This window comes from Podarcis filfolensis (genome assembly GCF_964270895.1).
Source record: "Podarcis filfolensis genome assembly, chromosome: 17".
Taxonomy (NCBI): Eukaryota; Metazoa; Chordata; class Lepidosauria; order Squamata; family Lacertidae; genus Podarcis; species Podarcis filfolensis.
In genome coordinates, this window is record NC_139621.1 from 17,398,366 (window position 1) to 17,424,581 (window position 26,216).

General features: G+C 42.9%; 1 long non-coding RNA gene across 1 annotated transcript in view; it reads right to left on the reverse strand.

Annotated features, from left to right (window-relative positions):
- The window catches only part of LOC310753138, a 475,992-nt gene that overhangs the window by 156,185 nt on the left and 293,591 nt on the right, over window positions 1-26,216 (reverse strand). Inside the window, exon 2 of the long non-coding RNA XR_014543221.1 lies at window positions 17,372-17,457. This is a non-coding gene — a long non-coding RNA (uncharacterized lncRNA). The remainder of the gene's footprint in view (window positions 1-17,371; window positions 17,458-26,216) is intronic.

A 26,216-nucleotide genomic window follows, 5' to 3' on the forward strand; every position in this document is an offset into this window, starting at 1 on the left:
TTACAGAAGATATAGGAGGCTTAACAAATAACTCTGAGCTACAACGGAGGGGATTAACAAGAAGCAGGGGGAGGGTCACGATAAATGGCTGTGAGGCTGCCACTGCCGCAGAATTTGCTGCCCGAGGCAATTAATGGTGGGGGCATCCCTGCCTGGGAAGTGCTGCTCCTGATACTGGGGAGATATGGAAATCTCATAGAGAGGTCTCCCTATTCCTGCAGCAATTTCTAGATGATGGAGAATGCAAGCACCATTATGGGTCAAGCCCAATTTTCGGTGCAGCCTCATCTTGCCTTGTAATGACTTGCAGGTGGAATGTCTTCCAAGCCTGAGGATACGGATCGCTGATGGGTCTTGCTAAGTGATGTGGAGAATTGAAGACATACATCAATTTAACATTTATTCTGGAAATCAATAGATACAGTCAGTGCAAAATCCTAACATCTTTAAGATCTCCATGCGAGATATATTAGGGTTGCCATATGTCCAGAATTTCATGGACACACTCAGTATTTTGCCCTCGTAAACCGCATCCAGGCAGAAATCGTTTAAATGTCTGGGAAACTCCGGGTGTATGGCAGCCTATGTCGGAAGTGTCGTTTTTGGCAAATTTAATTAAAAATACATCAAAAACTCTCTCTCTTTTAAAAAGATTTTGCCCCTGCAAAAAAAGGCTCAACAACTTTTGTTCACCTTTTGAAATATGGCAGCCCTAATATGGCAACCCTCACCACCACACTCTTGATATACAATTATGTTTAATAGTAATGTCACCCAAGTACTCTTCAGCATGGATTATTGATTGATTATTTAATTTCTATACTGCTTAACATATTTAAAACATCTCTAAGCGGTGTATAAAAAAACTGAAGAAACAGCAGAGAATGTAAACAAAGTATTCCAAAAATACAGCCACATATGTTACATTAATACAAAGTTACTAATACATATATAGGTAAAAGTAAAGGGACCCTTGACCATTAGGTCCAGTCGCAGATGACTCTGGGGTTGCGGCGCTCATCTTGCTTTATTGGCCGAGGGAGCCGGCGTACAGCTTCCAGGTTATGTGGCCAGCATGACTAAGCCGCTTCTGGCGAACCAGAGCAGCGCACGGAAACGCCGTTTACCTTCGCACCGGAGTGGTACCTATTTATCTACTTGCACTTTGTGCTTTTGAACTGCTAGGTTGGCAGGAGCAGGGACCGAGCAACGGGACCTCACCCCATCGCGGGGATTCGAACCGCCAACCTTCTGATCTGCAAGCCCTAGGCTCTGTGGTTTAACCCACAGCGCCACCCGCATCCCAATACATATATACCGTATTTTTCGCCCTATAGGACGCACTTTTTCCCCTCCAAAAATGAAGGGGAAATGTGTGTGCGTCCTATGGAGCGAATGCAGGCTTTCGCTGAAGCCTGGAGAGTGAGAGGGGAGACCCCGCCGCCAGCCCCGCAAGCTCCGGGGACAGTGGGGAGGCGCAGCGCGTCTCCCCGCTGTCCCCGGACCTGATCTGAATGTGGGCGGCGGGGAGAAGAGCTCTTCTCCCCGCTGCCTGCCCCGCAAGCTCTGGGGACAGCTGGGAGGCACAGCGCGTCTCCCCGCTGTCCCCGGACCTGATCTGAACGTGGGCGGCGGGGAGAAGAGCTCTTCTCCCCGCTGCCTGCCCAGCAAGCCCCGGGGACAGCTGGGAGGCGCAGCGCGTCTTCCCGCTGTCCCGGGACCTGATCTCAAGGCGGGCGACGGGGAGAAGAGCGCTTCTCCCCGCTGCCGGCACCACAAGCGCCTGGGGGGGAAATAATTTTTTTTCCTTTATTTCCCCCCCCCCCAAAAAAAAACTTGATGCGTCCTATGGGCCGGTGCGTCCTATGGGGCGAAAAATACAGTAAATCAGTATCAATTTATTTTCCTTCTGACACACCCTCCCTCTCAGCCTCTGGGCTCTCACCCGAAGAAGTCTCACAATGTGAAGAGTTCCTGGAAACAGTGGGCATCACCCTAGACTCTCACTTTAGTCCTGCTTTTTTAGGCAGGCCCAAGGTGGATGGTTCTTCCTCAGACTGCCCATGGCTTTGTCCCATTCAGCTGAACTCTCCAGACCCAGTTCCAGGTACAGCAGGTTTGTTCAGTTTCCCAGTGTGTCCAAAGGATGGGGAAAGGGCCTCCCCTCCACTCACAGCTTTTTCTTCAACCACTGTCCCCCTCTCCAGCATCTTGAGAGTGGTCCTCCTTTTTTGCCTTAACACCACCCAGTTTAATTTTTATTGACCTCCTTCCTTCCTTCCTTCCTTCCTTCCTTCCTTCCTTCCTTCCTGTTGAGGTGTTTGAGTTTCAAGTCAAATGCAACTCGTACAAGTAGTTAAACAGGCATCTTCATCCCAGTGTAATGATGGAACAAAGAAAACCATTCTTCTTGAAAATTAGAATCACACAGCATGCTTGGAAGAGAGCGGGGGTGGCGGGGCAGGGAGATTCTGATAAAATAAATTCTGTAAGCCTCTGATTTTGCTGAAAGATAAAGAAAATACAATAATGCATTTTCCCAGAATGACAGCTAGTGATATCTCCAAATGGCTTTCACCAGAAGAAAGCCAGAATACCGCTCCAATCAATACCCTGATAGTCTGTAATGTAAAGATTAAGATCAGAATATTTAAAAATTTAATACTTTACCTCTCCATATAGCACTTTGGAAGTCAATATCATTGGGAACCCGGTCCATTTCCCTGCTTTGAATGCATTATACATTTAAGGATTCTAAATAATTCATCAAGTCCATGTGATTAAAATGAAAAATGTAAGTCCATCTATTATCTTCTACAGCTGCTGCTTGGATATTAGTTTGCCTAACTGCTCAGGGTTCTTTCCTCCTGTACTTAATTGAGACTTCAATAGATGGATCACAGAAAAGAGGATATGGGCACGGAGTAGCCCCTAAAAAAAAAGAATAAAATGCAGATGCTGATTTTAAAAGGGATTTATATGCAAACACAAACTATTGTCCAATATTTATGTTTATGGGCCACCCTTAAAATGAGATTACTTGCCCATAAAAAAGACATTTGAATAGAATAAAGATAATACTGTATTAATTTCATTTTTCAGTGCCAGCACTATGAAATTAAATACAGAGGGAACCAAAAAAATAATAAAAAAATTAGCAGATTTTACACTATCATTTTCAGTATCTTCTCGGGGTCCATTTCCTGCATATTCACCTGCTCTTCTTGGTGCTCCACTCATGCCACATTCACATGTCAATCTAGCATCCTTCGGACACCCTTGCTGCATCCACTAAAAGTGCAACCCTGCAGGTTCTTCCCCACCCCTCAAAAGGCTAGTAACTCAGTACTAGAGAGGGGAGGGGTGGAGACACCCGGTCACCCTCCCTCCCTTTTCAATTATTGCAGGGATGAGGAACCCGTGGTGCACCCGATGTTGATGGAAGTACTCCAATTTACATCACTCTCGGCCACCATGGCCAACTGTGTCTCACAACATCCGAAAGGAAACAGATGCTCACAACATCTGGAGTGGGCACAGGTTCCCCATCCTGGACTTGCAGTATCTGGAGTGCTGCTGCTGCAACCTGGTGAGTGTGAATTAAATGAAAGAGCTAGTTAGAACAAGGGTAGCTGCTCGTTTCAGTGATGATTTATTTAAATATTTACTTTCTACTTATATAAGCAGGGCATTTTGTCCCAAGAGGTAAAAGGTAAGATGGGTGCCTCTCCTCAAAGCCGTTGAATCACACCTCAACACTGTAAATAGGTAGCACCCTTCACTGCACTTGAACTTAGGACATTCTGTCTTGTTAAAATAGTTCCCACTGCTCCCTGCCCCTCAACTTCTGCTGCCTGAGGCAGTTGGCTCTCCCTGCCTAATGGCAGAGCCAGCTCTGCTTCTAAGATGCCTAACTAATACCTAAGCATATGCATCTGAAGTCATGCACAGTAAACCTTTGGATAAGGTAAAAAAGGTAAGGGAAATGACCCCATTAAGTCCAGTCAAAGGCAACTATGAGGTGCACGCTCATCTCATTTCATGTCGAGGGAGCCATTGTTTGTCCACAGCTTTCCAAGTCATGTGGCCAGCATGATTAAACCACTTCTGGTGCAATGGGACACTGTGACGGAAACCAAAGCTCTTGGAAACACTGTTTACCTCCCCACCGCAGCGGTACCTATTTATCTACTTGCACTGAATGGAAAGCGTAATGCTGGTGGTCAACAAAAGAGGTTTAAAGACTGTCTCAAGGCAAATCTTTAAAAATGTAGTATAAACACAGACAACTGGGAAACACTTGCCTGTGAGCGCTCCAGTGGGAGAACAGCCTTTACCAAAGGTGTCATGGGCTTTGAAGACACTTGAAGACAGGACACAAGGGAGAAATGTGCTAAGAGGAAGGCACGCTTGGCAAACCCTCACCAAGATCAACTTCCGCCCGGAAACCAATGTCCCCACTGTGGAAGGACGTGTGGTTCCAGAATTGGCCTCCACAGTCACTTACGGACTCATTTTTAAAACTGTGTTTATGGAAGACAATCTTACTCAGCTACGAGTGATCACCAAAGAAGAAGAAGAAAGAAGCTTTTGAACTGCTAGATTGGCAGGAGCTGGGACAGAGCAATGGGAGCTCACCCTGATGCTAGTTGCTGAAGAGTAACAATAGAAGAGGAGTGTGGCCTTCATATGTTGCCCTTGAGCTTCCCAGAGGCAGTTGTGGGAAACAGGATGGTAGACAAGGCTTTGGTCTGGCCCAGTTTGGCTCTTCTTATGGAGTCCTGGGGCATGGTAGCAGATGTCTCCAAATGATAAGATAAATTGTGCTGTGTGACAGTGAACTAAAAACACAGTATGAATTGTGAAGATTTAAATAATCAAGAGAGAGAGAGAGCGAGAGAGGCAAAAGCTTCACCTAAAAAAAGAGTGCCTGTGTTATTTAGGAGAGCAAATGAATGTGAGGCAATCTCATTCTCCTCACAGACACAAGCATCAAATGAGACTAAATTCATTGAGTCAGTTATTTACTGTGAATTATTGGCTGAGCTCTAATAAGCTGTACACTAATCTATGCTCCTCTAGTCATAGTTCATTTTTGGATTTGTCTCCTCTACATATTTTAAATCATCTTCTCTTAGGAGTTACATCTGCTGCCCTGGGGAATGGAGTTGGGGGCTATACAAAGGCATGAATGAATTTCTAAAGAGCTTGAAATTCCCTTCTTCCCATTGCTGCTATAGCGGCAAATGCCTCTTTCCCTTTGTGTTTGCAAAATAGGCTTTATTTAATAACTAACCTATACAGTAATGAGATGGAAATGCGTGCTGAACTGGTAGATTAGATGCCAGGAAGAAAGGTCTGCTTTGTCCTTCAGATTGGAATTGAAATAGGATGTGACTCATCCTACAACCACAGCATGTATTTTAAATCAATTACTACATCATCAAGTCATATTAAAAACTGTGTGTCATCATTAAGAACATTGTCTTATGACCTTTGTGGATGAGAGGATGGAATTATAGGTAACAGGGCAGGTCAAGTTTTGTATTTTCTTTATGAAAGTATTTCTATTGAATTTTATACATATAACCCAAATAACTAAATAGAACATGTGTATTTTCTGTGGGAGGTAGGCTATTTTTCAGAACAGTAACCCAGGGGCCAAATGTGTTTTACCATATAAACTGACTTCCTTAGAAGTGGTCAGAATCCATCTAGTGGTGAGGGTCCCCCCCCCCTCCGTTTTTCAAAAATCATCTTTCAGCGCTCACTGGAACATTATATTCAAAATCCAAAAGAGAGTTGTAGCAATCCTTACCCAGACTTTGAGATAATTTCATTGGGCTCTTTGACCTTAAATGATAAGAACAGGAGATGGTCCATACTGGATCAGGCCACAGGCCCATCTGACCCAGCATCCTGTTCTCACAGTGGCCAACGGGATTCTCTGCAGTTGTGATTTCCAGCAACTGGTACTCAGAAGTATATCCTGCCTTCAACAATGGAGGCTGAACATAACAGCCATGGCAAGTAGCCATTATTAGCCTTGTTTATTGTTTGCTAAGATTGGTTCTTCAAAGCCGTTCCTCAGGTTGTTCGTATGGCACACAAGATTCTGTGTCACAAGGAAGTTACAGAAGTCATTCCCACCCAGCCTCACATGGGAAGCCGATTTTTATCAGGCCAGTCTATCAGGGAGCCTCCTGTCTTATCTGACATGAGCCAAGATGGAAATCCAGAACAAGAGGGAGAGGAAGATGCAGGGAGAGCAGATGAAGATGCTGAGGAGGAAAAGGGGGAGAGAAGCCCTGTCAGTGAAAACAGGCAGGGAGGCAGAGAGCAGGAGAGGGAGGCAGAGCAACAGCAGGAGTTAAGTTCAAACTCAGGCAATGAGGCTGTTTATGAATCTCCCTGTGCACGTCATTTAGGAAAAAGAAGGGACAGATGTGAAGCAAGACGAGAGGCAGGAAAAGGGTGTCGTATTCTGTGCTGGAGTCGTAAAGGTAAAGGTAAAGGGACCCCTGACCGTTAGGTCCAGTCGTGGACGACTCTGGGGTTGCGGCACTCATCTCGCTTTATTGGTCAAGGGAGCCAGCGTACAGCTTCTGGGTCACGTGGCCAGCATGACTAAGCCGCTTCTGGCAAACCAGAGCAGTGCACGGAAATGCTGTTTACCTTCCCGTCGGAGTGGTACCTATTTATCTACTTGCACTTTGACATGCTTTCAGACTGCTAGGTTGGCAGGAGCAGGGACCGAGCAACGGGAGCTCACCCCATCATGGGGAGTTGAACTGCCGACCTTCTGATCGGCAAGCCCTAGGCTCAGAGGCTTAATCGCACCAATGTCCAGCTCCGGTGAGGATTGATTATGAGGGTGGTGGAATTTCTTGTGTAAATAGCAATGAAACCAAAGATTATAAAACCTGTCAGAGTGTCCAGCCTTCTGTGTGGAGAGAGCTACTGTACATCCTTGACACAGTTAAGTATTCTGCCCAGTAAAGTATGGTCTCCTTGGAGACTAAAAGTAGATTTCAAGAGTCTTGGGCTGGTTTTCCCCAACACGTTTTCATCACTTTCCCATCAGATCCTTTTAACTGGAGAAGCCAGAGACTGACACTTGGAACTTCTGAATGAGTGCTCTACCATTTCTTCTGAACAGTGACAGTTCTTCTGAACAGAACCAGATGTGCGGGCAACACATCAGGGGTTTCAAAAGAGGGCCATATCAAACAACTGTAGATCACAGCTGCTTCAAGTGATTTCAAGCAACCTCCCACTTTTCTCTGAGGAAAATAGAATACCCTCCAACTTTTCTCTGATGAAAATAGGGATGTCCTATTCCCTATACATGGCTGCTTTCAGGTGTCTTCTAAAGATTGAATAGTTACTTACCTCATTGGCTTAGGGGGTTACCTAACTCAATACCCACCAACATTTCTGAGATGAAAATAGGGAAAGGCTAGACATTCTGGGATCAAATCAGAAGTGGTGAAAATCTGTAAATCTAGGACTTTTCCTGGAAAACAGGAACTCTTGGAGGGTCTGCATTTAGGTTCTACATTTAAGACTGCCACCAAATCAGGAATGAAATGGAAGGGTCCTCTTTTGGTAAAGCGTCAAGAATTTTAAAAAATGCTGAAAGAAAACACAACAGTTTAGATTAGGCTATAAAGAATTCTTGGAGAAGTTCCTCCCCCCTCCAATGATCAAGAATGAAAGTGAGGAGAGCCTAGCAAGGATGGGGAGCCTCAAGCCTAGGAGTAGAATGTGGCCTTCCAAGCCTCTCAACTAACCCTCAAGACTCTCATCATACCATGTCCCCACCCCAATCATAACCCATCAACAACCCTGCTTCATACATTCATTGCTTTAGAATAGATCCTAGTTTCCTGGCCCTGACCCAAAGAACAGGATAATGCTACCGTTTCTGCTTATTATTCCTAAAGACAGCACTTTTTTCTAAAACAAATGTTTAGGGGTACTTTCATTTTCCTACTCATATTGAAATACTGCCCCTCAATGAGGCCAAACTTAGATTCAAAAAACGTTTAGGGGTATACGTACCCCTGCGTACTCCCCAGAAAAAAGCACTGCCTAAAGATGTCACAAGTACACCATACACCACTGTACAATGACGTGCAATAAGCAGAGGGAACATAGTATCTAGAGCAAGCTCCTGCCCAGGGCCAGATTTACGTATAAGCTAAACAAGCTATAGCTTAGGGCCCCACTCTCTTGGAGCCCCCCCAAAAAAATTGAAGGGAAAAAACCCCTGGATGTACATTTCCAAAATATAAGATAAAAACAAATAAAATAAAACCTACATACAGCAACAGTGTTTTGTGTTGTGTTGTGTAGGCTCCTATGATGTAAGTCATGGGCCTCGCCTGCTAGCCTGCTCCCTAAAATATCACCGCTTAGATACCATATAGCATATATTCAACACAAAAAAACAGCGACAATTTGTTGTTGACAAAGGACAGCTGGACATATAAAGGGCCCCATTACCTTCAGTAGCTTAGGGCCTCATCAAACCTCAATCTGTCCCTGCTCCTGCCCCCCTCATGTTTTCCTGGTCCAGAGAGGCATGATCTTGATTCAAAGCAATTTCTGGTTTTTCTAGGAGAGCCATAAACATCTGATAAAACCACTTTAGGAAAAAAAGAAAACATTTAAGAACCACTGAGGGAAGCTAACATAGTTTTGATGAGCCAGGCAACATTTCTCAGGAAAGTGTCCCACATCCCAAACTATACAAGTCCTCAGTGGTGCAGAAGGAGTGTTCAGCTTCTAAAGAGATGGGAACAACAAATAATTAAACATGCAGGAAGACGATGCAGGAAAGGGGTGAGAGGGGAGCTGTGTCATCTATCAGTAATGAGGCCTTCAGCCCCGTCCACCAAAAGTCCATGATGCTCACATCATTCCTCACCACATTCCTCACAGCATGCAAATGGCGTTTGATCGACGCTCTGGCAGGGATTACATTTTCACTTGTGAAAATTACTGCTGCAAATGACTACAGAAGTGGGAGAAAAGATGAGAAATTGGGGCACCAAAAAAACCCAACAAAAAACCTGGAATGAGAAGAACAGAGACCTACATTAAGAGCATTGCTAATGACACACCGCATTTCAAATAGTCTTTATTCCCAGATTGAAAATAAAGCAAAGTGGTTTTAGGAGAAAGGACCTATTTCGAGCTTAACTGTTGGGTGCCTTGAAAGACTTCTCCTCTGATTGGCTACCACCCTTTCAATATTGGAACATGATTTTTCTGCCCCTCTGAGGGTCCCGCTGAGCCACTCAATTCAAAATTCAAGGCTGTCATATGTAAGTGAAAAGAAAATGTTAAACATCACGAGGTTCATTTTTTCAGGAATTTAAGGTTGTCACAGTGATAATATGGATGAACACACACCAATGATAATGATATTAACACACCTACCTTCTTAACTGGATTCTGCACTGCCTCCATGCCCATACAGAGAATCAGAAGCATCATTGTTGTCCTGGGGGCCCAGTAATGGGCAGCTTATACTTCCTCATCTTCTGTCCTTTAGTTAATTCCTGATAATATTACGTAAATCACCCTTCCTTTCTACATTATTGTTAAGTTGTGGGTGAACATATCAGCCGACACAGTGATTCTTCAAACAGCTCTTGTTTATCCACAGGCCAGAACAGAACAGAACTGAAGGGTTCAGCCAGCCTGCTTATATAGAGTTCCACTACAATGCAACAGTAACCATTTTCTGTAACTATCCAATCACTGAACGTCACTTTCGATCCCTTATTTGCATATGAGGACCTGAACTATCTACAGTATCCCCCTGCTGGCCCAGGGTGAGAACTTCAGTACATAACACCTATCATTTATACCTGTGGAAGAGACAGCTCTCTTGTTACCCTGCTTTAGGGTCAAGATGTAAGGAATACCCAATAGTAAAGGTACAAAAGTTACTATTATTGTATACATTTTCTGAGTATTAATTCTCATCATATATATTTTGGGGCCTTGTCAACTGTCAATGCATGGAAAGCTTTTGGAAATAGCATTCGGAACCCGAGGGCTTCCTCTGTGGAATCTCTCCACGGGAGGTGTAGAGGGCGGCAATGTTAGAACAGACCTTTTCTGTCATTGTTCCCTCTTTGTGGAAGGTTCTACCCCAGTTGATACACCTAGAACCATTTCCATTTTTAGGTGCCAGGCCAAAATGATTCATTTTATCCAGGTTTCTGCACCTCAGTTTGGAGGGTTTTAGGTATTTGTAGCCTCTTTTAATGGAACAGAATGTGTCACACCTGCTAGAATGTGTGTGTTTCTAACTTTTTATTTTGTTTCGCTTTTTATACTTGCTTTTAGTTTTTGCACTACTTTATGCTATTACAAAGTTTGTTAGTAGCTTTGGGTTGCTTTTGTGAAAAAAGTGACTAATGAGCATGGCAGATTCTCACAAACCAAACAATTTGTGGATGATCATATATGCAAACCAGAAATGCAAAGCTGATAACTCGGAACAAAATACTTTGGCTCTACATGACTGGTGTTAAGCTCCTGCCATAACAACAAGTCACTCAGAGAAGTGACATTTTTTTGAAATGTTTAATGGGGATTTATCGCATTGGCTGAAACTTATGTTGGCAAATGTACATGAGGAGACTTCTGTATGAAGTCAATAAACTAATGAAAAGAAGGCTTCAAGTGTGACATGGAGATCATCCACTTATAGTTCAAATGGGCAAGATGTGAAAAAAAGAAGGAGCCATTTTAATTTTTAGAGTGAATGGAAGTGTAATTCTTGAAAGCTCCCCTCTTTTCTTGCAGGCCCCTATCAATCCCAGAAAGCAACTAGCAATTTTAATTCCCAGTGTTAGCATGAGAGCTCGGTTTTAGGAATCTATTTTAATTCTTCTTTTATTCATTCTTTTCAAATGAGGATAAAACCCTACAGATTTCTGCCAGCCACTTGACAGTAGATTGACACAAATGATCCTGCTTAACTTTAAATCTCCAAACATTCTGGCATATTTCTAGCACTTAAAATTGTCCCACTCCAAACTTGCTCAATTTTTATTGATGTGCCATTATGAAGCCACTATTACACCATGAAAATAAAGCATGAAAGGCTCTAATGGTTAACTCTGAGCTGTAAAGTAGGTACTCAAAGAGGAGATAGTATGATTCCCAGTGCAAAATGGTATAGCTTCTCTCCTGCCTCCCCCTGCTTCGTTTTCCCTAGGAAAATATAGCAGGCTAATCTCCCAGTTCAGAACAAAAGGCTATATAGACACAAGAAAAGATGGGGAAGAAAGGTGGAACCTAATTCACACCTCCCAAAGCAACAGGTGAACTGGAGCTCAGTGAACCTTTGGAATTTGCGCTACTCTGACTTTTATGATGAGATAGCCCAAGTAAGGGAGGGCAGGGAGGTACAAATATTGGGGAACAGAGTGCATAGCAATGCATGAATTTGTGAAGATAGCCTTACATAAATGTGTGTATCTCTGTGGGAAAACCGCATACAAAAGCATGTAGGAAGGAAGAGCGTCAGGCAGGGAGCGACACACTCACTGCCCCCTCAGCGAGACCCGAGCGGCAGGGGGCCTAAGGAGTGTAGGCTGGACATATTGTGCATACAGTGGTACCTCGGGTTAAGAACTTAATTCATTCTGGAGGTCTGTTGTAAGCTACCCTGAGCAGTTTCAACTATGGAAAGGCGGCATACAAATAAAATGATGATGATGATGATATTTGGAGAAATGACCAGTAAAATGCGGATGAAGAAATGTCATGAACTGGACGGAGCATTGGAAAAAATGAGAAAATGAAATTGACAGATTAACCCATCTGTAGGCATACTTTATAGGGAAGCGGGTGGCACTGTGGGTTAAACCACAGAGCCTAGGACTTGCCGATCAGAAGGTCGGCAGTTCGAATCCCCGTGATGGGGTGAGCTCCCGTTGCTCGGTCCCTGCTCCTGCCAACCTAGCAGTTCGAAAGCACATCCAAGTGCAAGTAGATAAATAGGTACCGCTCCGGCGGGAAGGTAAACGGCGTTTCCGTGCGCTGCTCTGGTTCGCCAGAAGCGGCTTAGTCATGCTGGCCACATGACCCGGAAGCTGTACACCGACTCCCCCGGCCAATAAAGTGAGACGAGCGCCACAACCCCAGAGTCGGCCATGACTGGACCTAACGGTGAGGGGTCCCTTTACCTTTAGGCATCCTTTAGTCAAGTATTTATGCTCAGAAGCATTTGTGGTTACAGCAAGATGGCCCAAGAGCTGGCCACTAGCCAAATAGATTACTAATGCTATTGTACAATTTATTATCATCCTTTTCTTCTGCTTCTGAGGTGTTTTGACACAGTCCCAAAATGTACAAATTACTTTGATTACATGGAGCACCAACAACAGCATTCTTTTTTAAAAAAACAAAACCCAACAACTTTATTTTTTCATTTTCTGAGAAATATTTATAACAAACAAATGCTCATATACCCTAACACCCCAGGAAACATTCTGTGCATGTACAATTTAAATGATCAAACACTGAGCAGGTTTGCACTCTAGTTTAGAACTGAGTCAACAGCCGAATTCTTGAGTAGCCTTTTGAATTATTGTCCACACTCGGTCTTTCCTCCAGATTCAGAACGTTCATGTTTCAGCAGCATCACTGACAACTGGGAAACACTGGCCTGCAAGTGATCCAATTGGAGAACAGTCTTTACCAAAGGTGTTGTGGGCTTTGAAGACGCTCGTACTCAGGACAAAAGGAAGAAACGTGCTAAGCGGAAGGCATGTTTGGCAAACCCTCACCATGATCTACTTCCGTCTGGAAACCTATCTTCCCACTGTGAAAGGACGTGTGGATCCAGAATTGGAATTAACAGTCACTTATGGACTCACTGTTAAAATCGTTTTTATGGAAGACAATTTTGCTCGGCTAAAAATGATCACCAACGAAGAAGAATCTTTATACCTGGCCTACTTGATCTGTCCTCAGCAACCCCAGCAGCAAATTCTCATCCGCAGACTCCTGCTTCTCAGGCTCATATAATTAACTCAGCTTTCTTCTCTGGTGATATTTACAAGCCATTTGGTGTCACAGATCTTCAACTGATGGTTTAAGAACCTTAGAAGAGTCCTGCTGGTATGGGAATTACAAATGAATCGAACCAGTGGTAGTTGTCCCCCCAGATGGGAATGGAATGTGTACAGGGCGGGTTGATGGATGATATTTCTGTTTCTTGATGTTAATTTTTCTTTCTTTAAAAAATAAATATATATTTTCTATTCAGAGAGATTGGATGCAATCCAAGGGGGGGGGGGGGTGAAGCCTGCCAAATACCCACAAGGATATAATTTACTGTTTGGAGGTGGGTACAACAGGAGTCATACAGAGGTGCTATTGGTAGAAAAAGACAAAGCATTCTCAGGAAAGACTGGGCGTGAGGACCCTGTTGTGCCAAAGATTTTTGGTGAGGTATACGTTCCATTCCACCACCACTCCCCGATGGAATTTTAGGGATATACCTTCTTCACTCTGGAAGACAGAACCTTCTCAATTGTCTTGCAAAGGAGGAAGCTTAAATTCATAGGAAAATAAAAATATATATAAATATTTACTTCAATGTTCTTGGAGTGCCATGGGGAAATAATTCACTGTGATTAAAACCTAGATCTGTCTGTCAAAATTAAATATACCTTCATCTCCCCACTCCCTTCTTATTCAGGCTCAGGGTGTTTCCTTAGTGTCATTTAAAACACACACACACACCTACCTCTCAACACCAATACATTGGTTGCTTTAAAAATGCAACATGCAGGAGTATCTTAGTCCATAGAGCAAATTGGGACTCTCAGAAGGTCTCTGATCTGATTGAGGCACCTTATTAATGTCTCAATCTAACTTGGGAGTGTGAAAATCTCACCCTCATATATTTGACTCATAATTTAAGAGGTACACAGGGCTGGTACAGACCCCTAACAGTTATTATCATCTCCTGTGGACTGGCAGACTATTTTCCAGGTCACTCTTCCAACTAAATGTGTTTAATAATAATAATAATAATAATAATAATAATAATAATAATAATAATTTATTTATACCCCGCCCATCTGGCTGGGTTTCCCCAGCCACTCTGGGAGGCTTCCAACAAAATATTAAAATACAATAGTCTATTAAACATTAAAAGCTTCCCTAAACAGAGCTGCCTTCAGATGTCTTCTAAAAGTCTTTTAGTTCTAAGTGGGAAAGGACCATAGTTTTAGTTTTTTGAAAGGGTTCCTGAACTTTGCTCTCAAGCTAAGATGAAATGTGTGCTGTTTGATGTTCAAGAATCTGGTCCACCTCCCAGTGTCCATGCGCAAGCATTCAGATTCCAGTTGCCTTCTTGCTGTTTGCCAATCTCAGCCTAGCACTTGTTACTAAATTCAAATCTCTTTCATCTCAAGTCAATGATGGTTTCTGGCCCTCTGATACTAGTTCATTCTTTGTTTTAATTAGACATAATATGACTTGCTGACAAGGTGCCAGCTTTCCTGGAGTCTTCCCAATCTCTCCCAGACTTTTGTTTGCTCACTTTGCCAACATCTGATGCAACACAATTAAAATGTGGAGAGAGGGCTGAAGAGATTATAGCTTTCCAAGTTCATCATCTGCATCACATCCAGGGGAATTGTTTTGGCTACCTGGCAAGATCTGGAATATTTGATTTAATCTGTTGCTAGGTAAATGGTGCAACTGTCTGACAGGAGAAGGATTGAATTCTTGTTGTTCATGTTTTGTGGATCTGTTTTCAGGGCTGGCAAGCCCAAGAGGCTCAGTGGTTTAAACCACAGCACCACCCTCATCCACAATGACAACATGCAGGAGGCTGAATAAGCATGTAGATATACTGTGGACCCTCGGATTACGTTACCTTCGGGTAACGTAACTTTCAGGTTGTGAACATGGCAAACCTGGAAGTGTATCCATGTGCAGAAGTGCTCTATTGCACTGTGCGTGTGCTCAGAAGCGGCGCCTCATGTTGCGGAGTTTTCGGGGTACGTAAGGACCCCCGGAACGAATTAAGTTCATATCCGAAGGGTCCACTGCACTAGTTGGCTATTTATTACTTCCAGTATCAGAAGCAGTATGAGTCTCAATACCAGTTGCTGGAATAGTGAGTGGGATAGTACTCTTGTGTTCTAGTTTAGATATCTGGTTGGTCGCTTGGCTCGATGGAGCCTTGGTTTGTTCCAGCGGGGATCTACTCAAGTTCTGATTTCCTTGTCTCTGTCGTTAGATCACAGTGGCTGTTGTTGTTCCTGCTTCTTAGACCTCTGGAACATTTATTCTGCAAGAACATAGAATGGAATATTTTGTATGTGAAGAAGAAGGAACACATTCTATGCACAGACACAATTTTCCATGCACAGAAACATTTTTCACTTGATTGTCTTCTTGTCATGGATATCACTATAACTTATCTGCATTAATCACTTATCTTGTAGCAAACATAATTGAGTTTTATGAATAATGAAAGTCAGAAAATAATGGATTCAGCAGAGTTCTTACTTTTTCCTTTCTATCAACAATTCATAATATTTTTCCAAACCTATTCATTTTGTTTCTGAACTATTCAGGAAGGCTCTTGGCAGTCCTTTAGATTCTTCATATTTTAGCCGCTGCAATCAAATGTTCATTTTGTTATCCCCACTGTTGCTTATAAAACACCTTTATTTCATATATGCAGATTGCTTACAAGGTTTAGTACCACATTTTTTGAATCAATTTTCAAAATGCACACATGATGTGGTTAATGCGAGTTAAATCACATTATAAATATATACAGTGACTGCACAAATGCCAGTCACTGTATATATTTATCTGACATCACGGAAAATGTGCAAACAATAGCAACATGGAGACACATACACATTTTCTGGTCAATATGCAAAGTCTGCAAGAGAACATACATACATTCATAGATGTTTGTAGATTTCCTGGTGCATAGACCAAATGAGATGTCAGAAAATATGTACACATGAAAATTTTGTATTAAGCATGCTCTGTGTTCTCATTTGCAGGATGACAATGTTTAGTGTCCAAGAGACATCAAAGGACACACAGATAATGATAGCCTGGAAAAGAAAAAGTGTATATTTCCTAAGCTGGGGTAGGAAGCATGTGACCCTCCAAATGTTGTTGGACTCCAACTTCCATCAGTCCCAGTCAACTGTAGTTCAACAACATCTGGGAGGTTACAGTTTCCCCACATGTGCCCTAGGCAATATGCATGGTCTTCAAAATATGACAGATGTAGTTCCATTTTGGAAAAGGATAATAGATGTATCTGCCTGAATTTCCTTGGTTGTAAATTTTACTGTTTATACCCATAATCATATTACTGAACACAGTAAACTGCAGAGTTATTTTTGTAAATGCTCACCAGAAGCTTATGATTTGGTTAAGCAACACATTTGCTTATACCCAATCTTCACTCCCACTGCTTTTGCAAAAGGAAAAGGCTTATCTGCTGGAATGGAACATTTCTGAAAAAGAAAGATCCCTTATCTTATTTTCTGAAACAAGGGGTGGTTGGGTTATTAGAGTCAAGATGGAATTCAGTGTCACACTAAGATGAAAGTCCAATCTGCTCAAGTATTTCAGCTTGCCAGGCAGAACAATCTCCCCTGCCCCCCATGTGCTGCTTCTGGGGGTTCTCCTGTGAATTATGGGAGGTGGGTAAAGAGGGGGAAAGCCCCATTATGCAAACAGAAATCTTTACACAGGGCTTATACTGATGGGGCCCATTTGGTAAATTTTATATGAATAAGGGGCAGACAGCAAAATAAAAAGTATAAGATAAAACATAATATAGTGGTACCTCGGTTTACGAACTTAATCCGTTCCAGAAGTCCGTTCTTAAACCGAAACTGTTCTTAAACCGAGGCGCACTTTCCCTAATGAGGCCTCCCACCACCGCTGCCCTTCCACCGTTCGGCCTCTGTTCTTAGATCAAGGTAAAGTTTGCAGACCGGGACACTACTTCTGGTTTTGCGGAGTTTGCAAACTGAATAGTTCGTAAACAGGGCTGTTCTTAAACTGAGGTACCACTGTATGTTATACAAATGGGATCCTGCAACACAATGTTGCAGAGTAGAGTGGTTCTGTTTACGTTTCCACCCAAAGCATGCCATTCCCCTTTCAACTTGTTTCCCCTTTTAATTAAGGTAAAGGTAAAGGACCCCTGGATGGTTAAGTCCAGTCGAATTTGACTATGGGTTGCGGGGCTCATCTCTGCTTTCAGGCTGAGGGAGCCGGCGTTTGCCTGCAGACAGCTTTCCGGGTCATGTGGCCAGCATGACTAAACCTCTTCTGGCACAATGGGACACTGTGATGGAAGCCAGAGCACACAGAAACACTGTTTACCTTCCCACCGCAGCGGTACCTATTTATCTACTTGCGCTGCTATGCTTTCGAGCTGCTAATTTGGCAGGACCTGGGAGAAAGCAATGGAAGCTCACCCTGTTGTTCAGATTCAAACTGCCGACCTTATGACAGTCAGCGTTCCATGTCCACTGACCATGCCCCGTTATTATTGGGCTGTTTGGTCCAGTCACTTCATATTGAGCTTTTTCTTCCACTGGGAGGGTGATAGATGCACTAGTTTTCAGAGCTACTTACATTAATATCTTGGACTATTTATCTGTAACTATTAATGATAGTGAAGGAGGAAAGAAATGCAAGAAAGAGGCATTGCTGTTTTTATGCAACTTTCCTAATTTCATGTACACATTATAAATAGGTGATCATAGCCTTTACTTTGTGGATTGTAATGCAGCTGTGGTGCGTGGGGTGTTTGGGGAGAGGTAGTACATCTGGGAGGGGATGCATCGTGCTCCTTCTGGGGTGGTTTGTCCAACTTTGGTCCCCAACCTGCATTCAGTTCTTACCTGAGGCTCGAAGAAGAAGAAGGAGAGGAGGAGGAGGAGTTTGGATTTGATATCCCACTTTATCACTACCCGAAGGAGTCTCAAAGCAGCTAACAATCTCCTTTCCCTTCCTCCCTCACAACAAACACTTTGTGAGGTGAGTGAGGCTGAGAGACTTCAGAGAAGTGTGACTAGCCCAAGGGCACCCAGCAGCTGCACGTGGAGGAGCAGAGACACAAACCCGGTTCACCAGATTAAGAGTCTACAGCTCTTAACCATTACACCACACTGGCTCTCTAGAAGCACGTGACAGCAGCTATACTCCAGGAAATATAGGTTTCGACGGCCGACTAAACCAGGTGAGGGTAGCTAATAGGTCTCAAACCCTTGGCGAGTTAGGGACTTCCCTTGCTTGTGAAGAAAAGCTCTGGGGGATTGAGTGGACAATACCTATAGTGGGTCCAACAGTGAAGAAGGTGGTTTCTGGACGTGCTGTAGAGAGAAATGAGGGGCAGATGGGGCTCGTCAACCTAGGAAGGTAACCCATCTATGAGAAGGAAAACTCTGATCCTCAACCTCATGTTCAGGAGACGAAAAGGCTAAGGGGTAAACCCTACACAAATCCAGAGTGGGGTTCCTAAGATGGTTGGATGGTGCCTTGTATGACACCTTCTGGAAACTCCTACAGCCAAACTGGTGCCAAATATGTATTGCTCTCCTTTCTTTGGCCCACATCAGGGAGGCCAAGAGGGGGGTGTTGCTGTCTGGGACCTCCATACCTACTTCCCAGGCTTGTGCTCCAGAGAGGTCACTTTGTTGCTGCTAATGCAGCAGAAACAATGCAGGAGGCAGCAGTTGCGAGTAACCGATCTCTGCAGCCACAGCAGGTGCTGTGATTCTCCAGTGGTTTGACTTCATCTCCACAGGTGCACTTGTGTGTCGCTTGAGATGCATGGATGCCAGCAACAATGGGAATGCAGCTGGGGGAGGCATTTTGACTACAACAACAGCCCGCAGGATCAAGCACCAACTCCTCCTCCATCACTGCTATTTGGATCAAATTTGCGCGCCCCCTCCCACATGGAAATCCTGGTGTCATACACAGTTTATTCTAGAATATCATAACAATAGTTCCAAGTGGTTCTATTCCTCCCTTCATATTGTTCTGTCCCTTTGCCCTTCTCAATCTGTCTGCTTCACTTTCTCTAAGTTTAGAGTAAAATATTCCTCCAGAGCCCCAGAGAGTGAAATTGTGTGGCGGCGCTGAGATTTCCCTCCAGGGGAGTGGGCACAATACATGACAGCCTGGGATGAATGAAGTGTTCTGCTCCAAACAGGATTACAGTAAGCCACCATTCAGTATCCGGGGGGGTTTATTCAAATCAGAAAATGCCCTCTCTGTACTAGGGATCATGAGAGTAGTAACTCAAATTAAACAAAGGGGGTTTAAGTCACATTTTAGCATCATGTTGTATGTCTGAATCTTGGAGGGTTTTTGCAAAATCAGAACATCCATCACTCTAGATCTGCCACGCTTATGATGTATTAGAGCAGACCTACCCAACCTGGTGCAGCCAGATGTTCTAGACCACAACTCCTGTCAGTTCCAGATAGCATAGCATATGGTCCAGAATGAATGTAGCTGTAATCCAAAGCATTTGATGAGCACCAGATGCTGGGGGAATCCTACATTAGAACATTTTAACCAGGAGTGGTTGGGTCATTCTTCCTCTGGTTCATGTCAATTTTGCATGTGTTCTGTTGAATATATGTATTATTGCAATGTATACAATGTATCTTTTAGCCTAAAACACACACACACACACACACACACACACACACACACTAATTTATTATTTATACCCAGCCCATCTGGCTGGGCTTCCCAAGCCACTCTGGGCGCCTTCCAACAAAATATTAAAATACCATAATACATAAAACATTAAAAGCTTCCCTAAATAGGGCTGCCTTCAGATGTCTTCTAAAAGTCTGATAGTTGTTGTTCTCTTTGACATCTGGTGGGAGGGCGTTCCACAGGGCAGGTGCCACTACCGAGAAGGCCCTCTGCCTGGTTCCCTGTAACTTGGCTTCTCGCAGAGAGGGAACCACCAGAAGGCCCTCGGAGCTGGACCTCAGTGTCCGGGTAGAATGATGGGGTTGGAGATGCTCCTTCAGATATACTGGACCAAGGCCATTTAGGGCTTTAAAGGTCAGCACCTTTATATATATTGTTACAGTTTTCGGCTTGAAGTAGTATCTTAAAATTTGGAACAAAAAATTTTTTTTCCTTCCAGTAGCACCTTAAAGACCAACTAAGTTAGTTCTTGGTATGAGCTTTCGTGTGCATGCACACTTCTTCAGATACACATGTGCATGCACATGAAAGCTCATACCAAGAACTAACTTAGTTGGTCTTTAAGGTGCTACTGGAAGGAAAAAAATTTTTTTGTTTTGACTATGGCAGACCAACACGGCTACCTATCTGTAACTTAAAATTTGGAGACGTGCAAATTCTGAAGGATAAGCACATTCTGATCTGCACATCAGTCTAGGAGGAGCAGATCAGGTCAGTTCGCATCAGACTCCATAGAAGCCAGATTCCTCGAGCATCCCTAATTTCAGCCCCAAGGAAAATCACTGCTGGTGGTTCCGCATATTAGTCTCTTTCCCAGCGGTTCATTGGAATCCATCCCAAATCGAAGTGTTTACTGAAACCCAGGCAAGTGTGGCCCTGTATGCTTCTCCATGTATGACATTTGGAGGGTGAGTCTTCATTACCATAATATCATTTTGCCGTTCTCAAACTACTGATGCTTGAATCCCCCCCAAAAGCATTATGGTTGCATTCTTTGTCCTCATTTAGATATATCAGCAGAGCTCCCTTTGACTTTCAATCTGCCCAGGGGTAATTAATAATCAATTGGCCAATTTGGAGTTTACACACTATATCAATACGCAGAGAGGTTCTTTCCTTTAGCTAGAGTATTATAGGCACATTATTCATATTCTGCAATTGATTTCCTTTGCTTAAATCTTGCCAGTGGTGCGTGCGCGTTGATCAAAATATTGCAGTAACAGTCCTTGCCTGTGCATCTGATCAAGCTGTATCCCTGTCCTATATTTTGACAGCTAGATTTGTACTTCTAAAAAGTGTTAAGAAGACTGGATTTTAATTTTCATTCCACATTGTCTCTTAAGATTTAATTCCATTCTTTCCAACAGTTCTGTCATTTTCTGGAAAACTACTTGAAGCCGGGGCGGGGGAGTGGAATTATTTGTGCCCTGTTGTGATTGATCAGCCAAAACTATTTTAAGCTTCATTTTAAAGACTTGGACCAAATTGCCTGTATCTTTTGGAAGGCAAATGTTAATGGCACTGCTGGGTGGAATAGGCAACGTAAGAGCATGGAAGAAAGTGGGAAGCAGTTGTTCAGTGCTGGAACAAAATCCTACACTAGAGGTCAGCAACATTGAAAAATAAACCCACACACAAAATGTAAAAATATAAGGAAATACGTTTATTTTATTTTATTTCTTTAAAAATATTAGTGGCACTTACTCCTAGCTAAGGATATATAGGATTTTATGTTATCAAGTTATCAACCATGTTGTGAAAGCAAGAGATGGATGGGTTATACATATTCCAACTTTTATATTTTGGATTCCCATTTTCAGCTTTTTCTTAAACCTGCATGGGGATGTATGTAGCAATATAAAACAATATGGATATGTTAAATAGCTTTGTTGTTGTTTAGTTGTGTCCGACTCTTCGTGACCCCATGGACCAGAGCACACCAGGCACTTCCACTGCCTCCCGCAGCTTGGTCAAACTCATGCTGGTAGCTTCGAGAACACTGTCCAACCATCTCATCCTCTGTCATCCCCTTCTCCTTGTGCCCTCCATCTTTCCCAACACCAGGGTCTTTTCCAGGGAGTCTTCTCTTCTCATGAGGTGGCCAAAGTATTGGAGCCTCAGCTTCATGATCTGTCCTTCCAGTGAGCACTCAGGGCTGATTTCTTCAGAATGGATAGGTTTGATCTTCTTGCAGTCCATGGGACTCTCAAGAGTCTCCTCCAGCACCATAATTCAAAAGCATCAATTCTTTGGTGATCAGCCTTCTTTATGGTCCAGCTCTCACTTCCATACATCATTACTAGGAAAACCATAGCTTTAACTATACGGACCTTTGTTGGCAAGATGATGTCTCTGCTTTTTAGGATGCTGTCTAGGTTTGTCATCACTTTTCTCCCAAGAAGCAGGCATCTTTTAATTTCGTGACTGCTGTCACCATCTGCAGTGATCATGGAGCCCAAGAAAGTAATATCTCTCACTGCCTCCATTTCTTCCCCTTGTATTTGCCAGGAGGTGATGGGACCAGTGGCCATGATCTTAGGTTTTTTTTTTATGTTGAGTTTCAGACCATATTTTGCACTCTCCTCTTTCACCCTCATTAAGAGGTTCTTTAATTCCTTCTCACTTTCTGCTATCAAAGTTTTGTCATCTGCATATCTGAGGTTGTTGATATTTCTTCCGGCAACCTTAATTCTGGCTTGGGATTCATCCAGTCTAGCCTTTCGCATGATGAATTCTGCATATAAGTTAAACAAGCAGGGAGACAATATACAGCCTTGTAATCTTTGCACGAAATGTTCCTTTCATATCTCCAGTTTCCTTGAACAGATCTCTGGTTTTCCCCATTCTATTGTTTTCATTAAATAGCTATAATACATAAAATTATTAGCTACTTATATTCTTTTTTCCCTTATTGTGAACAGAGGTTAAGTTGCATATGATGAAATTACTCAAATGGATTATTTGGCTTGGCAGGGTAAGAATCTGCATGCTTATACAGATCTATTTATGTTGAAATGAAAGCAGGCTACCGGCAGTTCAGTTTTGCTATTTTAATAGCAAATAATAATTTTGTTTATAGGCATTTGTAGTTTCGGAGGGGGGAAGTATTGGTTTGTCTGTTTTTTTCCATTAAAGGCTGCAATCCTATACCCATTGAGAGAGGAATCCTAAGCTCTCTAGCAGAGCATGTTGGGATCTATTGTTACCAGAAGCCTCCTTGGTGCAGCAGCAGCAGAAAGCTCTCCTCTCATCACAAGCACACAAACCTGTATTATTGTGGGAATTCCTGATCATGATTGCAGTCCTGGGATTTTTGTCTGTCACATGACGGTGTATGTTTTGACTCCACAGAGTGGGAAGTGACAGAAACAGGATTTTTGTGTTACTGTGTTCCGTGGAGTGGGACTATTGTCCTTTGTTCTTTTTTCTCTTTGTTGTCTGATGCTAGAGAGAGAGGGAGCCATGTTGCTGTGCTCCATGTATGTTTATATGTAAATAAAGTAGATTAGCCAAAATGCTGAGTTCTGTCATGCAAGGTGCACAAACTCTGAGGATCTCTAAGTGTGCCGATGTCGGTTGGCATCGGTCGCTGTGATGTTCGGGCAGAAGAAAGCTTTTGAAGCTCCCGAATGATCGACCAGGAAGGAGGGAACATGCCAGTCGGGCATGTGTCTCTGCCAGGTTCCTACTCGAGTGTAGGCTGAACTCCTGACAATTATAACAAGTCAAAACACCATTGCATCTAGCTGTCAACAATGACTGGCAGGAGGTCTCCAGGATTTCAGGATCTTTCCTCCCCACAGCAGAGATGCTAGGACATGCATGTCCAAAGTCTGTTTTGGGGGCTTAATCCTGCCCACTGGTCAGTTGAATCTGGCCCCTGCGTCAGTCTTAACAACTTTGGGGTAAAATTGTAGAAAAAAAGCTCAACAACTTTGGTCAGCCCTCACGCATGTTCACTTCATCAAATCTGGTCCTCTTTGAACCTTTGCATGAGAAAAAAGTGGTACAGGTTACCCTACTTTTCTATATGCAGTTGTATTAGCAAAACCTTTGGGCCAAAGGAAATCCAATAAAGTATAATCGGTGCATTTTTTTCTAGAAAAAGAGGTGCTGGAACTCACCATGAACGCCTCCCTTGTTCTCCTATAATGGCAATGGCGCTCAGCTGAGAGGTGCTGGAACTGAGTTCTGGCAGGTTCTGGCTGAAAGAAAGCCCTGAGTATAATAAGAATTTAGTCATTTAGGTTAAACTTCATGAAGATGTTGAGTTTCAGCTATATTTTAGAATGAATGAACCCAGGCAATTGGCAATGACCCACAGGCCTAAATTCATTTTAATACAAGAAAGTATTTAGCATACAACCATGTTTCATGAGGTTTGTGGAAAATAAGTATGTGATTTAAGACAAGCAAGCAAATAAGACTGCAGTCCATTATTCACTTACATTGGAGTAATCCCCATTGATTATAGTGGGATTTACTTCTGAGGAGATAGGCACAAGATTGCACTGTCAGTGTTTTCCTGTTTTGTGTTTTTCCAAGGGTTCAGATATCTCCTTAAATACAGTGTGTATGTTGTCAGCAATCTTTTTCTTCTTCTTTTTTTTTGAAAAAAAAAAACCTGTTTCAAACTTTGGATTCCATTGGTGAAGTGATTAGAATTGTTCAACTGTTGAAACAGCTTTAAGATGTAAGGACAATTTAGTCATAATGAAATTGCTCACTGTTTCAAAGTACCTAATTAGAAATTAAGATACCTGCATGTCTTGCCTCCCCACCCCAAATCTATTTCAGCATATTTTAATCTTTGTTATAGTTTCCCCTTAAATAGCATTACTGAGCACATGGTGAAATTCATTGTTCATTCATTGCCAATTTTCATTTATGGCTGAAATGAATATTTTCCTCCAATTATATTTTTTAATCATTTTCAATCTCCCCCATTTCTTTTATATAAGAGAATATTAAGTCTTCAGAAAATTCCTGCTGAGTGATAAAAACTGGGATTGGATTAATAACACTGGCTGATCAGACCTTAGTTATTACTTTCGTCAGTGCTACTTTCCTTTTGTGCCTTTCGCTTTATTGTCGCTGACATTGATTTATGGGGAATAAAAGGGACAAACTTCTTTTTAAAGACATGAAATTCTGTAAGGGCATTGGCATCTTACAGACTGGGAACTGTCATGCTTTTCCTTTTAAATTTATCATCTACGTGAATGATGCCACTCCCCCATGTATGGGAGGGGGCCAGATTGGCCACACCCCTCCACTCCTGGAAGAAGAGAAGATGCTGTATTTCCCTAGGGGAGAATGTTATGGCTGAGGGTGATTTGGCCCAATGAGGAAGAAGAAGAAGAAGTGTTTGGATTTGATTTCCCGCTTTATCACTACCCGAAGGAGTCTCAAAGCGGCTAACAATCTCCTTTCCCTTCCTCCCCCACAACAAACACTCTGTGAGGTGAGTGGGGCTGAGAGACTTCACAGAAGTGTGACTAGCCCAAGGTCACCCAGCAGCTGCATGTGGAGGAGCAGGGAATCGAACCCGGTTCACCAGATTACGAGTCCACCACTCTTAACCACTACACCACACTGCAAAACTGGAGTGGTTTTGCAGAGGCGGGAGAGGGATGGAGAGTGCGAGAGGGTTATTTATGTATGCCACTACTGCCGCCTGTGTTTTATTGGCCCCAAAATGGAAAACGAGCGAGGTGCCAACTAAAGAAGAAAGACAACTTATACTGACGGAATATGCACAACTCGCAGACTTAACATATAGAATAAGAGAACAAGAAGAGCATACGTTTAAAGGAGATTGGAAAACGATTATTGAATAAATGGGAAATAACTGTGTACACCTGAAAATGCCAGCGGCATTAAGATCAATTCAACAGTGTAAACAAAGTTTTGATGGATGCAATAAAGGAATACTGAATGGTATAGTTTTCGTAAAATATGCAGGGATTTGTGTAAAATGAAGCATAGAAAGAGAAGAAGGGAAGTCACTGATACCTCAAGGATATAAAATGAGTATTTTAAATTGTAAAACAGAAAATTTAATAAAAATTAGAGCGGGGTGGGTGGGTTTGCAGCAGCACAGGCCTGCTCCGGTGCCAGTGGAAACCAATTAGCATTACAAAGCCCAACTATATGTGTAATATGCAATCTTTTTCTTACAGTTGTAAATCACAGTACTCCCCCCCCCCGCGCATTGAATAAACCACTGTAAACCTTGTGTGCCATTGCAATGGATTGCTTTGAAGCCATTTCTGTACCAGGTAAAGTAATTTTTAGGCCCCCAATTCCCCACTCCCTGACCTGTCCCATATTTTTCCTGACCTGCCCTTTATTTTGTCTGACCAAAGGTGCCAACCCTTGTCAGTGCTATTTTCCTAGAAAAGGAGGTGCCAGAACTCGCCATGAATGCCTCTCTTGTT